The 18012-nt window shown below is 49.5% G+C and overlaps 1 protein-coding gene across 1 annotated transcript in view; it reads right to left on the reverse strand.

The window, feature by feature from the left end:
• The window catches only part of TTC27 (tetratricopeptide repeat domain 27), a 747788-nt gene that overhangs the window by 455422 nt on the left and 274354 nt on the right, over positions 1 to 18012 (reverse strand). The window lies entirely within an intron of this gene.

Below are 18012 nucleotides of genomic sequence, written 5' to 3' on the forward strand. Positions count from 1 at the left end.
AATTACACTTTGCTACAATGTAAAGTAGTGAGTGTACAACTTGGATAACAGTGTAAATTTGCTGTCCCCTCAAAATACCTCAATACACAGCCATTAAAGTGGTTGTAAACCCACTTTAAAGACTTTTGCCTATAGGTAAGCCTATATTAAGGCTTACCTATAGGTGCTATAAATATCTCCTAAACTTGCACCGTTTAGGAGATATTTACAGTGCATGCAGCCGATGACGTCATCGGCGCATGCGCTCTGAAGGAACGGCCACCCGTGCAGTTCCTTCAGAGCCCTGTGTCGTGACCGGTGGCTCCTGTGAGCATGCGATGCATACTAGCTCATCATGCCTTTGTCTTCGCAGGTTTTTTTTTTTTCAAATTTTTTTTCAGAGGGTTTACTTCCTCTTTAATGTCTAAACCGCAGGCAACAAAAGTGAGTACACGTTTAAGTGAAAATGTCCAAATTGGGCCCAGTGTGTCAATATTTTGTGTGGCCACCATTATTTTCAAGCACTATCTTAACCATCTTGGGCATGGAGTTCACCAGAGCTTCACAGGTTGCCACTGGAGTCCTCTTCCACTCCTCCATGACGACATCACGGAGCTGGAGGATGTTAGAGACCTTGCGCTTCTCCATCTTTAGTTTTTGGGATTCCCCACAGATACTCATTAGGGTTTAGGTCTGGAGACATGCTTGGCCAAGTCCATCACCTTTACCTTCAGCTTCTTTAGCAAGGCAGTGGTCGTCTTGGAGGTGTGTTTGGGGTCGTTATCATGTTGGAATACTGCCCTGTGGCCCATTGTTCGAAGGGATCATGCTCTGCTTCAATATGTCACAGTACATGTTGGAATTCATGGTTCCCTCAATGAACTGTATATAAAACAAGGGCTTATTCAGCGCTATAATCCAAAAAATAGAAAACACTGGGCAGCTGAACACCGGTATTGGTCAATACTAATAAATCCAAAACAGGTAATAAAGGTAAAAAATGGTGCAGCGCTAAAATGTTAAAACCAATAAACGGTAGCAATGTCCATAATCTGGGAATGTTCATATGTCCAAAGCCAAGCTTGAGGTAAAGGTGACCCGTGTAGAAAGGTAGAAAAAACACCAAACATGCGTGATTCCACCACCACAATTATTGCCAGCCTCTCACCTCCATACATTGACCACAAAGGCCGTTGCGCTTTTAACATAGACTCTGGTGAACTTCTCCTGTCCCAGTCTTAAATCATGGAAACCACAGCGCCTCAGCAGATCGGCATAAAGATTCCACATGAAAATATAACAAGGACATCTAGTGCTCTCCGTTTTAAAATTGGTACATTTATTCAAGGTAAAAGCTGATTACTCACAAACATAGCACTATTCCTAGTGCATGGGGAACAGCATGTAAACATCTGATCGGTAAGCTCGAACATGCGGTCCTCTCAGAGCGTCGCGGGTGACGTCACGGCTCCTCCCCGGTACGCGTTGCGCCAATGGGCGTGACTTCTTCAGCAGGGGTACGGAGAGGGCGGCACCCGCACGCCTTAAATAGATGATGCCTAGCAACCGGACGCTAATCCCCAAAGCGGAAGTGACATATCGCCAATCTCCATCTTTGATAAGGGAAAGCTCCTGACTTCCAGGAGGCGCTGAATAGCATAACATAGACCAATAATAGGAGCGCTCATAACACGGAACTGAGCCACTCCCGGTCCACAAATGCACCGGCTGAGATATTGCACAAAATACAATAATATAAAATAGTGCCGCCCTCTCCGTACCCCTGCTGAAGAAGTCACGCCCATTGACGCGTACGGGGGGGAGGAGCCGTGACATCACCCGCGACTAGGCTTGTGACGGTATCAGATTTTCATGCTGCGATTAATTGATTAAAGTTTTGCCACGGTATACGGTATTATCACGGTATTCTATTATTAAATTTAAATTATTAAATTTCCACCTCACTTCAATTTCATTGCTGAATTTAGGGGCTTTGGTTCACTTATGCACATTATTATATAGTCAGTCAGTACAGACTCTGTGAACCAGGCCTAAAATAGGTCATCAAGCAGTGTCTGGCCTAACTGGTGATAACTGGTCCTGGCGCTCGGCTCCGATCCGATGGCCTGGTCATTAAGAGGGCAAATCCTTGTGGTCAAGATGTGGTTAAACCTGAAGGAGGTGTTGTTTATAAATTACTTTACTATTGCTTTAGGCCTGGTTCGCATGTATGCGGGTTGGTGGTTCACATGTATGCGGGTTGGCGGTTCACATGTATGCGGGTTGGCAGCCCACATTTGCACAGGCATAGCAGCCCATTGATTTGAACGGGCTGCTATGCCCTCATTTTCCGCAGAAAAAAGGTGCATGCAGCATTTTTTTTAAAATTCAGTGGCCTTGAAATCCATCCTGCTTTTGCACCATGCGACTAACCTGCAGTTCCTGCTCTGGCAAGCTTTCTGCATTTTTTGTATACGTGGGCACGGCATTTAAAAACAGTTTGCGTGTGCAGCAACGGCAGGTAAGTCGCATGGTGCAAAAGAAGGATGGATTTCATGGCCACTGCATTTTTTTAAATTCTGCATGCACCTTTTTTCAGCTGAAAACGCAGGCATAGCAGCTCAAGCCCATTCACATCAATGGGCTGCTATGCCTGTGCAAATGTGGGCCGCCAACCCGCATACATGTGAACCGCCAACCCGCATACATGTGAACCGCCAACCCGCATACATGTGAACCACCAACCCGCATACATGTGAACCAGGCCTAAAGCAATAGTAAAGTCATTAATAGATAAAAACACCGGTCCTCCTGCAGGTTTAACCACTTCTGGATCGCAAGGATTTGCCCCTTTAAAGACCAGGCCATCGGATCAGAGCGCCAGGACCAGTCATCACCAGGTAGGCCAGACACTGCTTGATGGCTATATAATAATGTAATGTGGGCTGCTATGCGTGTGTGTGTGTGTGTGTGTATATATATATATATATATATATATATATATTAGAGCTGCACGATTCTGGCCAAAATGAGAATCACGATTTTTTAGCTTGGAATAAAGATCACGATTCTCTGTGTAACAAAAAAAAAAAATTGGGATAACTTTACTGTTACGTTTTTTTTTTTTTTTTTATTCATTAAAGTCTATTAATTGCGTTTGAAAGACTGCTGCGCAAATACAGTGTGACATAAAATATTACAACAATCGCCATTTTTTTCTGTAGGGTCTCTGCTAAAAAAATATATAAAATGTTTGGGGGTTCTAAGTACTTTTCTAGCAAAAAAAAAACTGATTTTAACTTGCAAGCAACAAATGTCAGAAAAAGATCCAGTCTTTAAGAGGTTAAACTTCCTTTCTCCCTGGCAGAGGGAAGGAAAAAATACAATGTAATCATTTTTGTTTATAGTTAGGAGACTTAATGCTGAAAGGTGTTAGCTGAGTGAGTGAATGAGTCATCCAGCTCACTGAAATGTATCAATTCACAAGTCAGGCAGACTTGACAGAGAAACTCGGTATTTTAAAAATGCCACAATAGCAATACCGTGGCTATGCAATACCGCGATATATCGAATTACCGAAAACCGGCATATGTCTACCCGCGACGCTCTGAGAGGACCGCATGTTCAAACTTACCGATCAGATGTTTACATGCTGTTCCCCATGCACTAGGAATAGTGCTATGTTTGTGAGTAATCAGCTTTTACCTTGAATAAATGTACCAATTTTAAAACGGAGAGCACTAGATGTCCTTGTTATATTTTCATGTGGAATCTTTATGCCGATCTGCTGAGGCGCTGTGGTTTCCATGATTTAAGACTGGGACAGGAGAAGTTCACCAGAGTCTATGTTAAAAGCGCAATGGCCTTTGTGGTCAATGTATGGAGCTGAGAGGCTGGCAATAATTGTGGTGGTGGAATCACGCATGTTTGGTGTTTTTTCTACCTTTCTACACGGGTCACCTTTACCTCAAGCTTGGCTTTGGACATATGAACATTCCCAGATTATGGACATTGCTACCGTTTATTGGTTTTAACATTTTAGCGCTGCACCATTTTTTACCTCAATGAACTGTAGCTCCCTTGTACCAGCAGCACTCATGCAGCCCCAGACCATGACACTCCCACCACCATGCTTGACTGTAGGCAAGACACACTTGTCTTTGTACTCCTCACCTTGTTTGCCGTCACACACGCTTGACACCAGCTGAACCAAATACGTTTATCTTGATCTCATCAGACCACAGGACATGGTTCTAGAATTCAATGTCCCTAGTCTGCTTGTCCTCAGCAAACTGTTTGGGGGCTTACTTGTGCATCATCTTTAGAAGAGGCTTCCTTCTGGGACGACAGCCATGCAGACCATTTTGATGCAGTGTGTGGCGTATGGTCTGAGCACTGACAGACTGACCCCCCCCAGCCTTTCAACCTCTGCAGCAATGCTGACAGCACTCATACGTCTATTTCCCAAAGACAACCACTGGATATGACGCTGAGCACGTGCACACAACTTCTTTGGTCGACCATCACGAGGCCTGTTCTCAGTGGAACCTGTCCCATTAAACCGCTATATGGTCTTGGCCACCGTACTGCAGCTCAGTTTCAGGGCATGGGCAATCTTCTTATAGTCATCTTTATGTAGAGCAACAACTCTTTTTTCAGATCCTTAGAGAGTTACTTGCCATGAGGTGCCATGTTGAACTTCCAGTGACCAGTATGAGAGAGTGAGAGCGATGACAACAAATTTAACACACCTGCTCCCCATTCACACCTGAGACCTTGTGACACTAATGAGTCACATGACACTGGAAGAGAAAATGGCTATATGGGCCCAATTTGAACATTTTCACTTAGGGGTGAACTCACTTTTGGTGCCAGCACTTTAGACATTAATGGCTGTTTGTGGAGTTATTTTGAGGCGACAGCAAATTTACACTGTCATACAAGCTGTACACTCACATATTTACATTGTAGCAAAGTGTAATTTCTTCAGTGTTGTCACATGAAAAGATATAATAAAATATTTACAAAAATGTGAGGGTGTGATCACTTTTGTGAGATACTGTATATAACTTCAATAAAAGTGATAAAGCAAAATAGTGGCACGACACATCACAATGAAGTGAAGTGACATGACATTTAAGTAAAAAGGTGCAAAAATTATAGTCCATATATCAATCCAAATAAGTGTGTATGAAAACAAATCTTCAAAATGTGCTCCAAACGGAACGGAGTGAAAACCCACAAAAAATTGGATTTTTGTCTTACCGTAGAATCCTTTTCTCTGATGTTCATTGACAGACACAGCTCTAGAATCTTCTTGACCATTAGGTTATGCTGCCCTCCTACAGAAAGAGGATATGGGCAGGAATAAGTCCCAGGGGGTATACTCCCACTTCCTGCTATAGGCATTCAGTTTTGTTGCAAGCAATGTCAAAAGAAAAATAACCCAACTCATTAGAGGGATGGGTGTTGTGTCCGTCAATGAACATCAGAGAAAAGGACTTTACGGTAAGACAACATTTTCCCTTTTTTCATTGACGGACACGGCTCCAGAATCTTCTTGACCATTGGGACATCCCAAAGCAGTGTCAACATGAGGGGTGGGAAAAACAGCCAACCAGGTAACATGGAGCTCAACCAGGAACAACTAGAGGTCACCTGAATACACCCTCAAAAAGTCCTCCCAAACAGTGGCCTACAAAACCTTGCGGCCAAAAGCAGTATCCGCAGATGCCAACATATCTACTTTGTAGATTTTTGTGAAAGTGTGCATAGATGGCCAGATGGTCACCTTGCAAACCTGCATCACTGACGCCTGATAGCAGAAGGCCCAGGAGGCACTAAACGCCTGCGTAGAATGCGCCTTAACAGGGAAAGGAGGAACCTGATTCTTGAGTGAATAGGCCTGCACTACCATCTGTCTGATCCATCTCTAAATGGTAACGGCAGATGCGGCCAACCCCTTGCGAGGTCCATCCTTAAGGACAAAACGTGAGTCTGATTTCATAAATGACTTGGTTGCCGCCAGGTACACCCTGATTGCCCGAACCACATCCAGAGAATGCAAGGCAATCTCTTTAGGATGCTTTTTCTCACGAAAACCAGAGACAACCTTAGGAAGGAACGACTAACAAGGGCAAAACACCACTTTATCTCTGTGAAAGACCAGATAAGGTGAACGACAAGACAAAGCTGCCAGCTCAGACACCCTGCATGCAGAAGTAATTGCCACCAAGAAGGCTACCTTACTGGGACAATGTAAGCAGAGAAATCTTGCGAATATACTCAAGAAGTGGTTTCTGGAAAACCGCCAGAACCAAACGGAGGTCCCACGGAGTCATAAGAGACCGCACAGGTGGAGCCACGTGGCGAACCCCCTGAACAAAAGTGCGAACCAAGGAATGCGTAGCCAAAAGACATTGAAAAAAAATCGCCAAGGCTGAAACCTGACCCTTGATAGTACCCAAGGCTGGGCACTGTTCCACACCTCTTTGGAGGGACGCCAAGATTCGAGCCACCGAAAAGGAATAGGGAGAAACTCACACCACGCAATATGCGACTTCAAGACGCGATGGTAAATTTTTCTAGAGGTAGATTTTCTAGACTTCAACAGCGTGGGAATCACAGAGTCAGACAACTCCCTATCCTTCAGCACCTGGCTTTAAACAGCCAAGCCGTTCATGCCAGCGACTGTAAAGCAGGATGGAAGATCGGTCAACAGGTCTTCCCTGAAAGGGAGTTATCAAGGGACATCGGCGAACAGCCGTACCAGATCCACATACCAAGATCGGCGAGGCCAGTCTGGGGTCACGAGGATGACCGAAATTCCTTCTGCCCTGACCCTTCGCAGAAGTCTCGGCAGAAGTTTGAGAGGGGGAAAGGTGAATATCAGATGGTACTCACTCCAAGGAGCCACCAGTGCATCCGTGGAGGATCCCGACACCTTGCCACGAGACTCTGCACCTTCCTGTTGAGACGAGAGGCCAACAGGTCCACCTCGGGAGTTCCCTACCAGAGACTAAGCTGATGAAACCCCTGTGGATGAAGTCGCCATTCTCCTTGATCCAAGGCCTGTCGACTGAGGTAATCCGCCTGCCAATTTTCCACCCCCGGAATATGCACAACAGGGAGAGCCGGAACGAAAAGTTCCGCCCACCTTAGAATGCCGGCTACTTCCTGAGCCGCTAGGACACATTTTGTGCCCCTTTGGAGATTGACACATGGCACTGCTGCGGCATTGTCCGATTTAATCCGTACCGGACACCCCCAAAGATGAACCGTCCAATGGGCCACAGTCTGATCGCCCGAATTTCCAGTACGTTGATCGGTAGCCTGGACTCCTCCAAACCCCCTGAGCACAGTCCGTGCCCAAAACATCTCCCCAACGGGACAGGCTGGCATCCATGGTGATCACCGTCCAGTACAGGGGAAGGAAGGAATTTTCCCTGTCGATGAACTGGAGAGTGAAGCCACCAAATCAGGGACCCTCTCGTGGATTCTTGTCCCACTTGGCAAGAATCTCTCTCTGCAAAGGTCTCATGTGGAACTGAGCAAACAGAACCGCCTCGAAGGTAGACACCATCAGGCCCAGCACCCACATGCAAGTCCTGACCGACTGCTGGACAACAGAAGTCTAATGGCATCCTGCAGCTTCTGGAACTTGTCCAGTGGGAGAAACACCCTGGCTGAGGCAGGACCAGAGCAGATTTCTGAAAATTCAGAGTCGACTCGACCTCCTGCGGACTCCACACAGTGATGTCCAAGTTGTCTCATGGAGCAGTCAGAGACTCTAATCTTAGAAGAAGATCGTCCAGGTACCCCAGCACCGCAATCCCCCGCTGTCGCAACAATGCTAACACCAGGGCCAACACTTTTTTGAACACCCGAGGAGCTGAGGGGAGACCAACGGGTAACGCCACAAACTGATAATGTTCCTCGTCCACGGCAAAGTGGAGAAAGTGCTGATATCCAACATATATCGCGATATGGAGGTAAGCATCCTTGATATGGATAGGGGGCCAAAAGATCCCCTTGATGAAGGGATGACACTACCGAATGGATGGACTCAATCCGGAACTTCTGTACCCGCACAAAGCATTTCAGCCATATCATGCGCCGAAGGATCACTGCTGTAACAGACAGCCTAGAAACTAAGGGAGCCGCATCCAGGGAAGCGTTGCAGAGAAACTGCAACCCCTGGACCAATTGGTCCGCCAGCTCCGCAAAGGCGAAGGGAAGTTGTTCCCCCTCCAGATCCTGGCACAAACGCTTAGCCCACTCTGTCAAGGTCTGGGACACCAAAGTAATAGTGAACATCGTCCTAAGGACTGAACCCGCCATAGTAAACACGTCTCAAAAAGGTCTCCGCCTTCCTATCAAAAGGGTCTTTAAAAGCCAGAGACTCCTTAACCGGAATCAGGATAATTTGTTCAGCCTTGGCACCAGGAAATCCACCACATGTGGGGCCATCCACTTTAACAGGGACTCTGCAAAGGGTTATCTTCTAGTGAAACACTTAGAAACTACCATATTGTGTTTAGGATTTGCACTGATTTGCAACAATTTTGTCAAAATAGGCGGGAAAATTAAAAACTTTTGCTGCTTTTAAGGATTTTTGGGTAGCGAAGGTGACCTGTGCCTCCGATGCAGCCGCATCCTCCATTTTTAAAGTTTCTTGCACTGATGCAACTACCACCAGTGCTTTTTCATGTGCGGCTGTAGCGAAAGAGGAATCGTCCTCACTATCAGAGCATTCAGGGTGTGTGGACGCAGACCCAGCAGGGTGACTCACATCCACAGCGGCCAGATCAGACTCAGAATCTGAGGAGGCAGATGAGAGCGGTCCTTTTGCTGGTCCTTTTTTGCAGGAGCGTATCAACCTTGGAAACTAATGACTTCCGAGCTGCCGCCATCGCAGACAGGGTGGACTGGGACCCTAGAGGGCCAGCCGCCTCTGACATGGGATCAGGGGGTGAAATTTGCTCCAGGGACTCCATGTTAACCAGGGAACCACCCAGGCAATAGAGAAAAAAACTGCAAGTCCCAGCACAGCTGAACCGCTGCTATAACAGAGAGAGGGAGATCCGCCTAGGGCATCCTCAATAACTCACCACCCCAGGTTAGCACAGAGCAGAGAGCTGAAAGCTGTACACCATGCGGCGATCAGAGAGAAAGAGGAAGTCCAGGAGTCAGCACTAGAGGTCCTACGCTACAGTCACCGCCAACAAGGCTCCAAAAACATTGCCGCCAATCTATTCAATAGGAACCACAGAAAAATGGCCGCCGGACTACACAAACATGGCCACCAAATTCACAGCTAGCCATCCATGGCAAAATGGCGGCTCTCGGGACCCACAGGGGACACCAAGGGACATCTGTACAGTAAAGGGGGGCCCTGGCAGGAGCCCCCACCAGGACACCCCCCCCCCAACAGACAGGTGTCAGGAGGAGGAACAGGAGGGGGAAGCTAGGTGTGGGCAGATGGGGGTGGTGCGGCGGGGCCCCCGGCACATGGGGGGGCGCTGTGTGGGAAGAAAGGGAACCTGGGGGTCTGACCATCCCAGGGAGCGGCCCACGTCCAACCTGAAAGGCCACCAGGGAAGGGGGGACACTACTTACCATACCATGGAACCAGGTGGGCACCGCTCCAGGCAGACCACCTGAATGAGAGTGCTAGGGGCCAGGAGGAACACTGTGACTCAGGCCTGGACCAGGTCGTATGCGTCCAGTGGGGCTATGTCGCGGCTGACCTAGCGCAGAGCTAAGATATGCACACGCTCGCTGGCCAGACTGGGAAGACCGTATGGATCTACAATATCCAGTCAGTCGCCCAGTCTAGCAGTTGACTGTAGTTCTCACAGGAACAGAAAATAATAAAAGAGGTAAAAAATCAGTTTAAAAAAGAAAACAATGCTAGGACCAGCGATCCCAGCAAGGAACTATGTCCTTACTCCTGACTAGGCAGAAAAAAAACAGAATGCCTATAGCAGGAAGTGGGAGTATACCCCCTGGGACTGCCCCATAGGCGTGGTAAAGCTTTTTCCTGCCTGGTGTCCTACTCCTGTAGAGGGGCAGCATAAGCCAATGGTCAAGAAGACTCTGGAGCTGTGCTTGTCAGTGAACGAAAGAGAAATATTATTGTGAAGAAATCCACCACCAATGTACAGAAAGGCTTACCAGAGCAGGTGTACCCAGGTATGTGGAGTGGGGAAGATGTATGCACAGTGGTGGTGTCCTCAAGTATTGCATCAATCTTGTTCTTGCAGTGATTGGTAATCTCTTGGGCAGTGAGTGAGTTAGTGGGTAAAGGGGGTGTGGGACAAAGCAGGGAGTTAAAGGTTAAGAAGAGCCGTTGGGGACTGGGTGACAAGGTATTAAGAGAGACAAAGTAAGTTTATTTGGCAGCATGGAGGCAGGAATTGTATTTTAAGAGGGCAGATTTATATATGCTGAAATCCTGCAGGGATTTGGTTTTACACCACAGTCATTCAAGAGTCTCTTGAGATTCCTGATGTTGTCAGTTAGCCAGACAGAGGTGGCAAGGACAGGACAGGGGAGAGATTATGTTGTAGGGGTGGTCAGTAGCAGAGTAGAGAAGGGTTAAAGTTGACAGGAAGCCAGGGCCAGATTAAGAGCACCATGGGTGCTGAGAACTTTGGTGGGCCTTAAGGGCTGTGCATCAGCGTGCGCCCTGAGGTGAAAGGGGCAACCACAATACTATGGGAGCCCCATGCTTCTGTAAGAACTCCGCATTGGCATGCCCTAAAAGCACGATGAAAGGGCCCAGCCAAGCAGGACTAACACAGCACTTCAAAAGCCGAATACCAGATTTCCATTAGGACTGCCCGCCCTGGGGCCATTATTAAAGCGGAGTTCCACTCATTTTTGTGTGGAAAAAAAGGGTAGGTGCTGATTTTTTTTAAACACACACTCACCTGTCCCCCGATCCAGTGATGGGGCCGCCCGAAGCCTCGCTTCTTTCCCTCTCCTCTCCGCTGGGCTGGCATTTCAAGTGTGGGCTCCTGGCTGCGAAGCCGCAAGCTCTCACACTTGCACTGCGCATGAGTGAAACGCGCAGCCTTCCCCATTGGTTTGGCAATCTTCTGGGGACCTCTGACGTGTCCCAAAGGAGTGCAAGGAGGGAGGGGGAGAGAACTTCTGCTCAAGCTACCTAGGCGGCTTGAAGGGGAAGTGGGAGCAGGTACCTATCAAAACTAGATACCTGTCCTCCCCCCAAAAAAAAAAAAATGACACGCCAAATGTGGCATATTTGGGGGGAGAGGAGTGCTTATTGTGGAACTTCCCCTTTTGGGTGGAGCTCTCTGCTTTAATTCCACCACCCAGCCCAGGGCTGGTCATGACGGGGCTGTTGGGGCCTCGTACAGCCTACCTAGAAGCCCCACCCCGAAAATATCAAAAACGGAATTTTTGTAAAATCTTACCTGTAAAATTCCTTTCTCTAAAACCTCCGACAGTCGCCGTCTCTTCATATTCGTCACAATGGGGTATTAGACTTTGCTCCGAAGGAGTAGCTAGGCAACAGAATATGTTAACATTAAAGCTTTTAACATATCCCACCCACAGGGGGTGGTCCCCTCAGTCAATACCCTCCTACTTCCTGCAACCATATCTCAGTTTCAGTGGAATAGCAGTAGAGTATACAACCAAACCCCAAAAGAGGGGCAGGGGCGGCGACTGTCGGAGGACTCAGAGAAAGGAATTTTACAGGTAAGATTTTACAAAAATTCCGTTTTCTCTTACGTCCTCCGACAGTCGCCGCCTCTTCATATTCGTCACAATGGGGACGTCCCAAAGCAGTGCAAACATGAGGGGTGGGAAACGCAGCCGCGCCGTAAGGCAACGCAGTCTCCACATCAAAGAAAGGAACCTTACCAAAGGAAGGACACCAGCTGGGCAACATGAAAAAAACTTGCTCAACAGGAGCAACAACCCAGGAAAAACAAATAACCCAGGGATAAAAACGTATCCCAAACAGCCAGGGGTCCAAAACAAAGGACCCTAAGGAACTGCCGCACTAAGAACCTTGCGGCCAAAGGAAGCATCTGCCGATGCTTGAACATCTACTCTGTAGAATTTTGTGAAAGTGTGTACGGTCGACCAGGTCGCCGCCTTACACACCTGGGCCACAGAAGCCCCATGACGACAGGCCCAAGACGTACTCTGACATCTAGTAGAGTGCGCTTTCACAGGCACAGGAGGAACTTTTCCCTGCAAAGCATTTGCCTGTTCAATGGTCTGTCTGATCCATTTGGCAATGGTAGAAGCCGACGCCGCCATACCCTTCCGAGGACCCTCCGGAAGGACAAACAAAGAATCCGTCTTGCGAAAAGACTCAGTCGATTTAAGGTAAACCCTTATCGCCCGAACAACATCCAAAGAGTGCAACCTCACCTCCTTCGGATGTTTAGGCTTCGCGCACAGCGAAGGTAAGACAATATCCTCATTGAGATGGAATTCCGAAACTCGCTTCGGAAGAAAAGAAGGATTAGGTCGCAAGACCACCTTATCCAAGTGAATGACCAGATACGGAGACTTGCAGGACAAAGCCGCCAGCTCCGACACTCTGCGAGCCGAAGTGATCGCTACCAAAAAGGCGACCTTTTTGGACAACATAGACAACGAGATCTCCCTGATCTGTTCAAAAGGAGCACGTTGTAACACAGATAGAACGAGATTCAAGTCCCAAGGAGGCAGAGGCTCCCTCCTAGGAGGGACCAGATGCCGCACTTCTTGAACAAAAGTGGCAACTAAGGAGTTAGAAGCCACAGGACGTTGAGAAAGAACGGCCAGCGCAGACACCTGACCCTTGACCGTAGCCAGCGCCAAACGCTGGTCGACACCCGTTTGAAGGAAGGACAACACTCGAGAAACCGAGTACGTGCGAGGTGAAAACCCCCTGGACTCACACCAGGCAAAATAGGCCTTCCAAGGATGGTAATAGACCTTCCCTGAGGAAGGTTTCCTTGCATTGATCAAAGTGTGAATGACCTCAGGGGAGAGACCCCTATCCTTCAGGATCTCGGTCTCAACAGCCAGGCCGTCAAAGCCAGCGACTGTAAAGCAGGATGGAATATCGGGCCCTGAGACAGGAGATCGTCTCGAAGAGGTAGACGCCATGGGGCGTCGACCGCCAGATTCACGAGGTCTGCGTACCAGGACCGGCGAGGCCAGTCCGGTGCCACAAGAATCACCGTGCTGCGTTCCGAGTGCAACCTGCGGAGGAACCTGGACAGCAATTGAATCGGTGGAAACGCATACATCAGTCTGTACTGATGCCACGGGGCTACCAACGCGTCTGACGCGTCTGCCCGAGGGTCGCGCGTCCTTGCCACGAACCTTCTCACCTTGTTGTTCAGACGAGACGCGAACAGGTCCACATCTGGAAGACCCCACTTCGTGCACAACATCTGGAAGACAGCCGGGTGGAGAGACCATTCCCCCTGATCCAGGGTCTGGTAGTCCGCCTGCCAGTTCTCCACCCCCGGAATGTGAACTGCCGTTATCGCCGGGACATGAGTCTCGGCCCAAGACAGAATGTCGGCCACTTCCCGAGCCGCTCGGGCACTCCTGGTGCCCCCTTGGTGGTTGATGTAGGCCACCGCCGTGGCATTGTCCGTCTGCACCCGAACCGGACAGCCCTGCAATCGGTCCGTCCAGCGACGAAGGCAGAGATTTATCGCACGCAATTCCAGAATGTTGATCGGAAGGGAGGACTCCCCCCTCCGACCAAGTTCCCTGGGCGGACAGAACGCCCAGAACACCACCCCAGCCCGACAGGCTGGCATCCGTGGTGATCACTGTCCATGAGACAGGACGAAAGGACTTGCCCCCCGATATCATCGGGGACTGGAGCCACCACAGAAGATCCCTTCTGGTGCGAAGGCTCAACGAAATTAGAAGATCCAGAGATTGGGGTTGCCCGTCCCACTTGGACAGGATCTCCGCCTGGAGACCCCGCGTGTGAAACTGGGCGAAGGGAATCGCCTCGAAAGCCGAGACCATCAATCCCAGACATCTCATGCACGTCCGGAGGGATGAGCACGGACTGTCCCTGAGGGACCTGACTTCCTCCTGAAGAGTCCTGAGCTTGTCTTCCGGCAGGAAGACCTTCGCCTGGATCGAGTCCAGGATCATTCCCAGGTAGGGAAGACGAACCGACGGACTCAGCGTCGACTTTGGAAAATTTATCGTCCAACCAAACTCCTGTAGAGTTTGCATCGTGACGGACAGGTCCTTCTCCAGACCCTGGCTGGACGCAGACCGAACCAGAATGTCGTCCAGATACCCCAGGACAGAGATGCCCTGAGCTCTCAACAAAGCCAGAACGGGAGCAAGCACCTTGGTGAAAACCCGAGGAGCCGAGGCGAGACCAAAAGGCAACGCCACGAATTGGTAATGATCCTCCGCAATGGCTAATCGAAGGAACCTCTGGTGACCCTCGAAAATCGGGATGTGAAGGTACGCATCCTTCAGATCGATGGAGGCCATGAATTCCCCCGGAACCAGGGCAGCCACCACCGACCGCAGGGATTCCATGCGGAACTTGCGAACCCGCACAAAGCGGTTCAAAGCCTTTAAGTCCAGAATTGGACGAACCTTGCCCTCCTTTCTGGGCACAGTGAACAGATTGGAATAAAACCCCCGAAATCTGTCCCGATGAGGCACCGGAACCACCACTCCCTGAGCCCTCAGGTCCCGCACCGCTAGGTGCAGGTCCCGCAAACGCTCCAGAGACAGCTGAAGATTTGAGGGAAAGAATCTGCTCTCCGGCCGAGAGAGAAACTCTATCTTGTAGCCAGATCGAACGATTTACTGAACCCACCGGTCCCGCACGCGGGCCAGCCAGGGTTGAAGAAAAAAGAGCACGCGTCCCCCCACCCCAGAACTGGGTGAGGGCGCCCCTTCAGGCCGCACTGTTATGGGTAGAGGGTCCGGACTGACCGGACTTCTGTTTACCAGACCACGGCTTCTTTTGGGAGCCTTGACCCTTGAACGGTTTGCCCTTGTAGTGCGACCGAAAGGCACGAAAGGACCCCTGAGGAGGCCGAAAATTAGTATGCTTCTTACCAGGAGCCCCCTTAGCCTTGGGGAAATGGGGCAAGAGCGTGCTCTTACCGCCCGTGATCCCCTTAATCAACGTATCCAAGGACTCCCCAAAAAAGGCGAGATCCATCATAAGGCAGATTGGCTAAGGTCTTGCGCGAAGATAGGTCCACCGACCAACACTTCAACCAAACCAGGCGGCGAGACAACACCGCCACACTTTGTACACGTGCAGCCAACGGCACTAAGTCCAAGTCCGCATCACACAGGTACATGACACCCTGATGGATTTGATCCACCATATCCAATGTCGCCGGCGAGGCCGAATCAGCCACTAGGACGCACCTAAGCACCTGCGTCCAACTTGCGACAGCCTGGGCTGCCATAAGAGAGGCAAACAGAGCTTTAAGCATCGAACTCATAACAGAATAAGTATGACGGGCAAGAGACTCCATTCTCCTATCCGTGGCATCTCGGAAAACACCGGGGTATCCTCTGCAGGAATCGCAGTGGATTTGTTCAAAACCGCAATGGCGTGATCCACCGGGGGTGGCACACACCACCGTTCATCAGTGGCAGGCGTGAAAGGATAACGCAGCCTGAACCTACTTGGCACAGCAAAAGGTTTGCGTAAATTGCGCCATTGTTCCTTAACAGCGCGCTGAAAATCATCAGTGCAGGGAAAGACCTGCGATGTCTTGCGTCTTTTCTGCGTCCCATAAGCCGCCAAGGCAGCGGGAGGACACAGCTCATCCTGCAAACGCGTTTGTTTTATAGAAGCAACCAATTCATCCATGATTGTAAGCTCTTCAGGCGAGCCAGGGGGAGAATTATCAACCCCTTCAACCTCAGCCTCCACCTCGGACCCCACGAGATCCAGGGAGGAGCGGGGCCCTGATAAGGAGACTCCAGCCATAGCAGCCCCATCACCTTCACCCTCAGAATCAGAGGAAATAGAAACTCTGGGTCTTTTAGTGGATTGAGCAGCCACCAGCATCTGCACCTGAGCAGCAAGGTTAGCCACCACTTTGGCTAAATCCCCCCCTGGGGGGGAAACAGCAGTCCTCTGGCTTCCCACCAGGGTGGCAGGAAATTTGCCCTCCTGAGAATCCATTTGCCCCAAAAAAATATGCCGGAGAATAAAGGGTTAAGTGCCCCTTTAACAAGCGTGGCGAGCGCAGCCCACCGCACACACACACAAGCACAATGAGACCCCCCACAGGGATAAAACTGAACACAGGCAATGGATATAGGAAGGAACAGAAGGATAAAACCTGAGGAGACCCCTGCTGCTGCTGCCGCCTCGATCGGTGCACCCAGGAAAGAGGAAGTGATGCAATCAGGGCGCTCTATTAAAGCCTATGGAAGGCTACAAGAAAATGGCCGCCCGCAGTGAAAACATGCGGCTGGAGCGAGCGCAGGCAAAATGGCGCCGTTTGGCGCCGAAACTGCCGCTCCCCCACTACTGTGATGCATATAACACCACCCATGTAAAAAAACATGGCGGATCGCCGCAGCGATCGCTGCATCGTGCCCCAAACATGACAAAAAACATGCCCCACAGCACACAGCCCTTCACACTGTACACAGGCTGACACAGACAGTGTCACACAGCCCCCCCCCCCCCCCTGCAGCCCACAGCATGCAGCCAGAGCGATAGGGAGACAACCAGTGTGAACAGAGGCAGGTTACACAGTCCCAGACTGACACCCCCCCGACAGACAGGTCCCCACATAGATACACTTACCTCTCAATGGCGTGGGGAACCCGCACAGGCGAACAAGCCGCTGCACATGAGGCAGGGAGAGTCGCATCCAGGACGCGCAAAATCGGGGTTAAGAAACCGCACAGCGTCCAGTGAGGTAGCCACCTCACCAATCATCCCTGCACCGAACAGGGATGGGTCGTTCATTGTGCCAGGAGCGTTACCTGGCTGAACGCTCGACGGCAGGCTGGGAAGCCACTGACCCACGACCTGCGACCAGGGGGATCAGCCCGAGACCCAGCCCGCACGAATCCTCTTCATCAGAAGAACTAACTAATGCTGACAAAAAGAACAGCTAAGTAAAGAGAGAGAAAAAACTCAAACAAAAAATCAAAAAAGAAGAGAAAGGCTGAGGCAAAAAGCCCCAGCATAGAGAGATCCAGCTACTCCTGACAAGCTAGACATTGAAACTGAGATATGGTTGCAGGAAGTAGGAGGGTATTGACTGAGGGGACCACCCCCTGTGGGTGGGATATGTTAAAAGCTTTAATGTTAACATATTCTGTTGCCTAGCTACTCCTTCGGAGCAAAGTCTAATACCCAATTGTGACGAATATGAAGAGGCGGCGACTGTCGGAGGACGTAAGAGAAATTATATTTTCACTAAAAAGACACTAAAATAATTATTAACAATAAATCCAAAAGTCAAGCGCTGAGTCCATTATATCACAAATGTATGATGAATAAAAAAAGTACAGTCACAGCTGCTGTGGAAAAACACTTGGAGCAATGAATATACAAAAAAGACCACCAAACTCAACAACGTTTAGGACTTGTATGTATTATAGAAATTGCTGGATGCTCCACTACAGGACATTACATTTTTACAGCAGAAGCTTCCAGGTTACTATCAAAATAAATGTATTGAAGTTTAAAACAATCAATCAGTTATATATGTGAAATACCATGAAAGCCATAAAGAGCATGTGGAATAGCAGAATGTGCCTGTGTGTGTGTGTGTGTTATGTGCGTGTGTGGTGTGTGTGTTATGTGCGTGTGTGTGTGGGTGTGTGTGTGGGTGGGTGGGTGGGTGGGTGGGTGGGTGGGCGGGTGTGTGTGTGTCTGACTGGGAAAAACCGGTTTAAATGATGGTACCCTTACCAACTAAAAGATGGCATGCACTTTATAGATGACAAAAGCCAATATGGTACAGTACCACATTGGCTTTTGTCATCTATAAAGTGCATGCCATCTTTTAGTTGGTA

Source organism: Pelophylax lessonae, assembly GCF_965119305.1.
Source record: "Pelophylax lessonae genome assembly, chromosome: 3".
NCBI lineage: Eukaryota > Metazoa > Chordata > Amphibia > Anura > Ranidae > Pelophylax > Pelophylax lessonae.